This window comes from Schistocerca cancellata, chromosome 4, assembly GCF_023864275.1.
Source record: "Schistocerca cancellata isolate TAMUIC-IGC-003103 chromosome 4, iqSchCanc2.1, whole genome shotgun sequence".
In the NCBI taxonomy this organism is placed as follows: Eukaryota; Metazoa; Arthropoda; class Insecta; order Orthoptera; family Acrididae; genus Schistocerca; species Schistocerca cancellata.
This window is the reverse complement of record NC_064629.1, coordinates 822,323,646-822,331,711: the sequence shown is the minus strand read 5'-3', so window position 1 is coordinate 822,331,711 and position 8,066 is coordinate 822,323,646. Positions and strand designations below refer to the sequence as shown.

The following is an 8,066-nucleotide window of genomic DNA, read 5'->3' as shown; positions in this document are numbered from 1 at the left end:
CTAAGACGACGGTGATACAACTACAACAAGGGGATCAAATTACACGAGTCTGGTGCAACAGGTGGGGAAAAGCCGGACTACTAACATTGTTACTAACCCTTACTCCTTCTCGACTAATGCTCATTGAACATCTATGTCAATAATGATGTAGAGGAAAGTTGTTATAGCTGTAGCCTCATTCGTGGATGTGACTTTGTGTATACATATTATGTCAATATGCAGAATATCCCTTGGATGCTCAACCAGCTATGACCATCTTGTTCCTTCGGGTTACAATTGGCGAGATATGAATTCCTTTATCGGCATTAGGGTCCTTCACTATCATGTGGATATAATTATTCTTACTAGAGTTAGACCCTCGACGCCAGTTACCTCAGTACTTTCATTTTTGCTACTTCTCGCTGAGCAAACTATGTATATAACGACAGTCAAATGAAACCCTGACTACACAGAGGAAGCTTCAGAAGTGATTTCTGGTATAAGAAATGTCAGTGCTCTGCGTACTAAACTTTCACGAAGATATTGTACCAAATAAAAAATATTATTCATGTGATCACAAGATATTTATTCACAGCCAAATAAAGGTCGCTGCAGAAAGTAAAGTTTAAAGAGGCTGCCGAAGGGACACAAAAAAGCGAGTAAAAATTTGGAGAAGGGTGTGACCATACTAGAATAACACAAGAACGCAAGGACTATCACATATACGTAATAAAACACAAAGTTGTTTCATTCGGTTATGTTTCACCAAATATCTGGTTATAGTAGCTAGTTTGATATGCTCTACATCAGAAATGAAATACACCCTTTAAACCTAACTAGTGTCAACAGAATTTCAGAAGCCATCTAACTGAATAATTCATGCAGGCGCGAAAGCAGTGAGTCGTAAAATGACATCAAGCGCATAATTTCAGTACTATTTAACGCGTGGGCTGGATTAAGAAACGACTAATTTACATGTCGACTTTATCTAGTTGCTAACAGCTTCCAAAACCTTCGATATCTCATTCTCCACTCTGCACAACTCATGGGCTTGCTCAATGGAGTAATACAAGACCACATAAAACAATCTGTAATTACGTAAGTGCAGATTGGATGAAACGCAAAGACTGTGAAATGAATGATTAGCGTTGTATCTAACGTACCGTAGCAGGAAGCGATGCAGCGTACAATGAGGTTGTTTAATAGCAATTTGCAGGTAATGAAGGGAAATCTAGTCCAGTTTAAGCACAATTTAGGGAGTAGTAACAGTGGTAAGAAAACAATCGAAGCGTCATAATTTCAGTTTCAGGAAACTATATTGTTTCGGTTACTAGCTATAACCTAGTGCAAATAATTGCTTTTGTCACGTGAGAAAATAGGGAATCAAGCATTAGCCCAAACAGCTGAAAGTAATATTCAGATATGGAGAAAGATAACTCGAGAAACGACTTCGGAAAATGACACAGGAAACCTAAAACAGGAAGAAATTAAAATGAAATCAGAGGCTGATCACAAATGGCGAAATGTCTGGCCATTTATAGACATCAAGTTAGAGGCGTGGAACGATGGATAAATGATGTGGATACGTTTGACAGTACAATGTAAGTTCACAAAATTTGTATTGGTAACAGCTGCACGCTGCCAAAGACTAACTCTTTAGTGACTTGAGATTACAAGCCAGAGCAGGGCAGTGAGTAGTTCTGTCAGGAGGCCGAGGCGAAAGAGCCCTTCTAGCCTGGAGCGTCGTTACAACGTTCCCCGCAGAACAGAAGTCGGCGCGAATGGCCAGGTGGCGCGCCAACCATCAAGCTGACTTTTTCAGAGTGTTACTATAAACGCCTCCCTGCGGTGGAATGGAACGCAGTTAGTAACACCTAAAAGCAGGTAACGGCGCGCGTTGCTGCACTTTCGGCTGCGCCACGTGTGTTAAGGCGATGAGAAACAAGTACGACCATTACGGTGAAACAGTCGTAGAGAAAAACTTAGAGGCGTTATTTTTCTTCGAGAGGGATAAGAAGGAAAAAACGACACTGTTAGAGGAAACATTTTGTGGTCATTCACACCTACCGGGAGTGCGGAGATAATTTTTCATATAATCAATACTACGAACGGTGTTTCAGTTAATCTTTGTACTTGTGAAAATAATTTAGATACCCTTTCAGCGCGGGACCTAAATGGCTCTGAGCACTATGCGACTCAACTTCTGAGGTCATCAGTCGCCTAGAACTTAGAATTAATTAAACCTAACTAACCTAAGGACGTCACACACATCCATGCCCGAGGCAGGATTCGAACCTGCGACCGTAGCGGTCACGTGGTTCCAGACTGAAGCGCCTTTAACCGCACGGCCACACCGGTCGGCGCGCGGGACCTAATCAGATACTAGGCATACACCCACGATGGCATTACGCTACGATATCGCGAGTCACATAGACTGTGCGATTACTGCTTTATGACCCCCAACATTACACAGTCGTATTACGCCTTAGGTAAAGACACTAACTCACGCAAATGCGGTGGCGCTTAGCCAGGATGTAGAAAGGAGTGCCCCAGGGAAGTGTGGTAGGTCCGCTGTTGTTTTTTATCTACATAAATGACCTTTAGGATAGGGTGGATAGCAATGTGCGGCTGTTTGCTGATGATGCTGTGCTGTACGGGAAGGTGTCGTCGTTGAGTGACTGTAGGAGGATACAAGATGACTTGGACAGGATTTGTGATTGGTGTAAAGAATGGCAGCTAACTCTAAATATAGATAAATGTAAATTAATGCAGATGAATAGGAAAAAGAATCCTGCAATGTTTGAATACTCCATTAGTAGTGTAGCGCTTGACACAGACACGACGATTAAGTATTTGCGCGTAACATTGCAGAGTGATATGAAGTGGGACAAGCATGTAATGGCAGTTGTGGGGAAGGCGGATAGTCGTCTTCGGTTCATTGGTAGAATTTTGGGAAGATGTGGTTTATCTGTACACCGCTTATATAACACTAATACGACCTATTCTTGAGTACTGCTCGAGCGTTTGGGATCCCTATCAGGTCGGATTGAGGGAGGACATAGAAGCAATTCAGAGGCGGGCTGCTAAATTTGTTACTGGTAGGTTTGATCATCACGCGACGGACATGTTTCAAGAACTCGGGTGGGAGTCTCTAGAGGAAAGGAGGCGTTCTTTTCGTGAATCGCTTCTGAGGAAATTTAGAGAAGCAGCATTTGAGGCTGACTGCAGTACAATTTTACTGCTGCCAACTTACATTTCGCGGAAAGACCACAAAGATAAGATAAGAGAGATTAGGGCTCGTACAGAGGCATATAGGCAGTAATTTTTCCCTCGTTCTGTTCGTGTGGATCAGGGAGAGAAGATGCTAGTTGTGGTACGAGGTACCCTCCGCCACGCACCGTATGGTGGATTGCGGAGTATGTATGTAGATGTAGATGTAGACGAAAGGTGGAGATTATCTGCGGTAAGAAATCTCAGTCCCCACTGTTCGGCCGGCAAAACAAGGAGAAGTTATGAAGTAACGTTCCAGATGAGCATACTATGACCCACTATCTTGGGCTAAGTCCTGACGATGCAATCCTTCTCTACGGACGTCGTGGCCTGAACCCCACTGGATGCGGTCGCACACCGTTGGAGGGTAGCGTGACGACAGGTTTTGCTCTGATATACAGGGTAAGATCACTAGGGAACGTTCAGAACCATTCGACGACATTAGAATGTGATCCGAAGCACCAAAGGGTGTAAATGCTTTTTCAGTCCTCCTGGTCTGCGTTTTTCTGTGGCGTGATCACGGTGGGGGTGGGGGTGGGGGGGGGGGAGGATAGCGAGGTGTGCAGGGGGTGCAGCATTGACACACGCGTAAATAAAACGCGAAAATGTCTCTTCTCTAAGATTTCCCAGTTCGGTTACAGCCTCTGTCCCACCTGGACAGCGTTGCTGAGCACTCTTTCACATGCGGTCAGCAGGCGCTATTTCACCGACATAGCGCCACTCAGCTGACGGGTGTCGAAATGGTTTTGAGCTGAGGTCATTTTTACGCAAGTGTCAACACATTACCGTTTGAAGATTCTCCGATCCCGAGGGTGACGTCGCAGGGTTCCACGCTTTTGCACCGTTACAGAGGTAGATTGTAGGCATCTTCGAGCCAAATTTCGATCTTAACACGTGGCAATGGGAGACATTACGGGGTTTCGAAAAAGTGTTGCTCTATGTATTTATTAAGGCATATTTTCGTGTTGTTTCTCGTTATCTTAAAATTTCCCTGAATCCTTGCAGCAAATTTCATATTGTTTTGTAGTATTATTCCTAGGTATTCGAAAGAAGTGGTACACCTCAGAAGATTATCACCAATACATCTAAAATGAAACATAACAATATGATTCAGGAAGAGGACTTCAATTTGGAATGTAGGCTTTTCATGAGCAGCTGGATTAACCATTAGGCTACTGAAGCACGCCTCTTGAAATGTCCAAATTCCCAACTGTTATCCGATGGTACTCTCTTAATGACATTCAGTACATCAATGGGACCACTAACTAAGCCATTCTGTATTTCCTTCCTATTATCCATTGATGTTACCTTCTTCTAGAAGTCAACACCGTCAGATAATAACCGGTAACTGCTGTTAATGTTGTATAAAAAGAACATGAAAACTCTTCTCATCAGAAAAAGGAAATAAGGAAGATTAGGATTCAACATACTGTTAACGACGAGATCGTTAGAGACGGAGAGCAAACTTGGATTTGAGAAGGAAATCGACCGTGTTCTTTTCTAAAGAACCATGTTACAGTATAAGCGATTCAGAACGGTACGGCAGGCTGGTGATTCGAAGGATCATCCTCCCGCATACAAGAGCATTGTCTTACAACGACGCCTTCTCGCCCTGTAAATATGAACCCCATCAATCACCATCAAGTTCCGACAATCGTCCTTCTTCCTCACCTTAAACGAATGGAACAGGAAGAGGGAAATGATTTCGGTATGTCATCTACCAGCCGTCATACGGTCGTCAGTGAAATGTAAATATTTTATAATTAGAGAACTGTAGCCGGACTGAACGTAGTTGTAATGGACGGGCTGCCCCCCCCCCCCATCCCCCGCCGCTTTGTCTTCACTCTTATCTGTGAGGATATCCATATCAGTGGGACGGTGAGCCTAGTGCTACAAGTCATTTTTCTCTCTCAAATACATCTAAGGCATTCGAAATAAATCGGAGCTCCATAGTCGATCCGTATAAATAGGGTGATTCTAAAAGGAATTTGCAATTTCACTTACGTTCAGAATTTTATTGAGAAGGCCTATTCAGGTAGTAGAGGTATCATCGTGCAGAAAAATACTGCAAGTTTCATCCTAGGTATTCATTTCGACTTTTAACTGATGTGCAATGTTGATTTGTTGCTAAAAACAAGGTGTGTAAGCAATGTCTCATCTTCCTCAATCCTACGTAACATTTCCGCACGAAATGTCACGCACCTCCCTATCTGCGTGTGAGAGGGCGTGTAACAATGTCGGTGTGCACGGCTTCAGGTGCAATTTTCTTTCGTAACACTTTCCAGGCAGTTGATTGAGGAACTCCAAACTCTCACGACGAACGATGTGTTGATTTCCTGGAACTGCGAAAAAAGCACTCGCTGGACTACAGCGTCAGAAAGTCGTGGCTGACCTGGAGATTTGCTATGACGTATGCTACAACCAACTTGAACTAAAATGAAATTTCCTGGGAGATTAAAACTTTGTGCTGAACCGAGACTCGAACACGGGACCTTTACCTTTCGCGGGCAAGTGCTCTACCATCTTTTTTTTTCGATATTGTTTGTTGCATTTGATCGGGGTGGACGTCCCATAACACCTGTTCAAGTTCAGTGTTGATCCTTTTACTCAATTTTCTTTTTTTGCTACAGAAGGCAGCTAACACCATGACCGAACACGCTGGGCTACCGTGCAGGTAGAGTTGCTCAAGCACGACTCACGCCCCGTCCTCACAGCTTTACTTCCGCCAGTACCTCGTCTCCTAACTCCCAAACTTCACAGAAGCTCTCCTGCGAACTCCGAACCTTGGAGAACTAGCACTCCTGGAAGAAATAATACTGTGGAGACATGTCAGGAGAGCTTCTGTGAAGTTTGGAAGGTAGGAGATGAGGTACTGGCGGAAGTAAAGCTGTGAGGACGGGGCGTGAGCCGTGCTTGGATAGCTCAGATGGTGCCGGCACGATAACTCAGCGTGTTCGGTCAGAGGGTTAGCTACCCTCTGTAACAAAAAAATTGAGTGAACGGATCAACGACCAACGTGAACGGGTGTCATCGGACGTCCGCCCCGAACGAATTCAACGAGCAATATAGAACAAAATGAGATAAAAAACCAGTAGAGCACTTTCCCGCGAAAGGCAAAGGTTGAGAGTTCGAGTCTCGGTCCCGCACACAGTTTTAATCTGCCGGGAAGTTTCATATTAGCACACACTCCACTGTAGAGTGAAAATTTCATTCTGGAAGCTTGAACTAAATTCTGACATCATTTTTTCTACAAGATGGCACCTTAACCACATATCAAAGTCGCCTCAATAAAATTTGTACGTAAGTGAAGTTGTTGAGTTCTTTTAAGTCACCCTGTATTTATGTTTACTAGTTGATGATGTAATGGTGGTTTAGAAATGTGTGTTGTCGCTAAATGGGGAGCAAAGAGACTGTGTAATATAAACAAATGGTTCAAATGGCTTTGAGCACTATGGGACTTAACATCTGTGGTCATCAGTCCCCTAGAACTTAGAACTACTTAAACCTAACTAACCTAAGGACATCACACACATCCATGCCCGAGGCAGGATTTGAACCTGCGACCGTAGCAGTCGCGCAGTTCCGGACTGAGCGCCTAGAACCGCGAGACCACCGTGGCCGGCTGTAATATAAACGAACCAGCCATATAGACACAATCCAATTGTAGACGATTCCGATTTCATGCTACGAGTATACAAGATATGAGTGCAACCGGAGACTGCTTCGAAGAATATTTCTTTTATGATACGAGTTTATTCTCATGTTAGCTTTAAGCGTAAAGCCGTGTGCAACTTTCCTGGTATTTTGTTAATACCTCAGTTTTGTAACCTTGCTGTACCATCACCAGAGCCCTTCAGTCTGTCTTAACTACATCCACCAAAGTCATGAACTTTTCTTCATTTTCAAAATTTTCGTACATTTTTTGTTCATCTCGTGACTGGTTATCCTTAACTGCAAGCACTCTTCATATTTTCTTGCCATTTTTTTGTTCATCTCGTGACTGGTTATCCTTAACTGCAAGCACTCTTCATATTTTCTTGCTTTCTAGTTATCCGTATTCAGCACGCTTTGTTAAGAAAGGGAAGACTGGAGTTTAACGTCCATTCGATGAAAAGGTCACGAGAGAGAGAGAGAGAGAGAGGAAAGGAGGGAGAGGGGAGAGGGAGAGAGAGAGAGAGAGAGAGAGAGAGAGAGAGAGAGAGAGAGAGAGAGAGACTCTCTCGGAATGGAGATCAAAATAGATAGTGTCCTTTCCTAGAAACTATTATGGCATTTGCATTAAGCGATTTGAGGAAATCACGGAAAACCTAAGTATAGGTTATACTTATATGGATAAGGTGTCCGAAAGAACAGACACAATTGCTGACCTGCAGCCACCTAGAATGAAATTAGAATTATATTAATACCTTCAGCTGCTGACGGGCGTTGATATATATCAACTGGGACAGGTGAAAATGTGCGCCCCGACCGGGACTCGAACCCGGGACCTCCTGCTTACATGGCAGACGCTCTATCCAGCTGAGCCACCGAGGGCACAGAAGATAGCGCGACTATCTCGCGCACGCCTCCCGCGAGACCCACATTCTCACTTTGTATATCCACACACTAATTTCGTAGTGTCCCACCCCAACACACTCATCACTCGTGGAAGACATTCCTCCCAAGTCCCGTAAGAGTTCGGGGAATATGTGTGCATCCGCACAGAAGAAGAAGGTCATGGCCGGTATTGCCAGAACTATATACTTATATGGATAAGGTGTCTGTTCTTTCGGACATGTCCGAAAGAACAGACACAATTGATGACCTGCAGCCGCCTA

At 43.9% G+C, this 8,066-nt stretch overlaps 1 non-coding gene across 1 annotated transcript; it reads right to left on the bottom strand.

The window, feature by feature from the left end:
* Nucleotides 1-7,708: 7,708 nt before the first annotated feature.
* Nucleotides 7,709-7,783, bottom strand: Trnat-ugu (transfer RNA threonine (anticodon UGU)). The gene has a single exon. It is a non-coding gene; the product is annotated as a tRNA-Thr (tRNA).
* Between the last annotated feature and the right edge of the window lie 283 nt (nucleotides 7,784-8,066).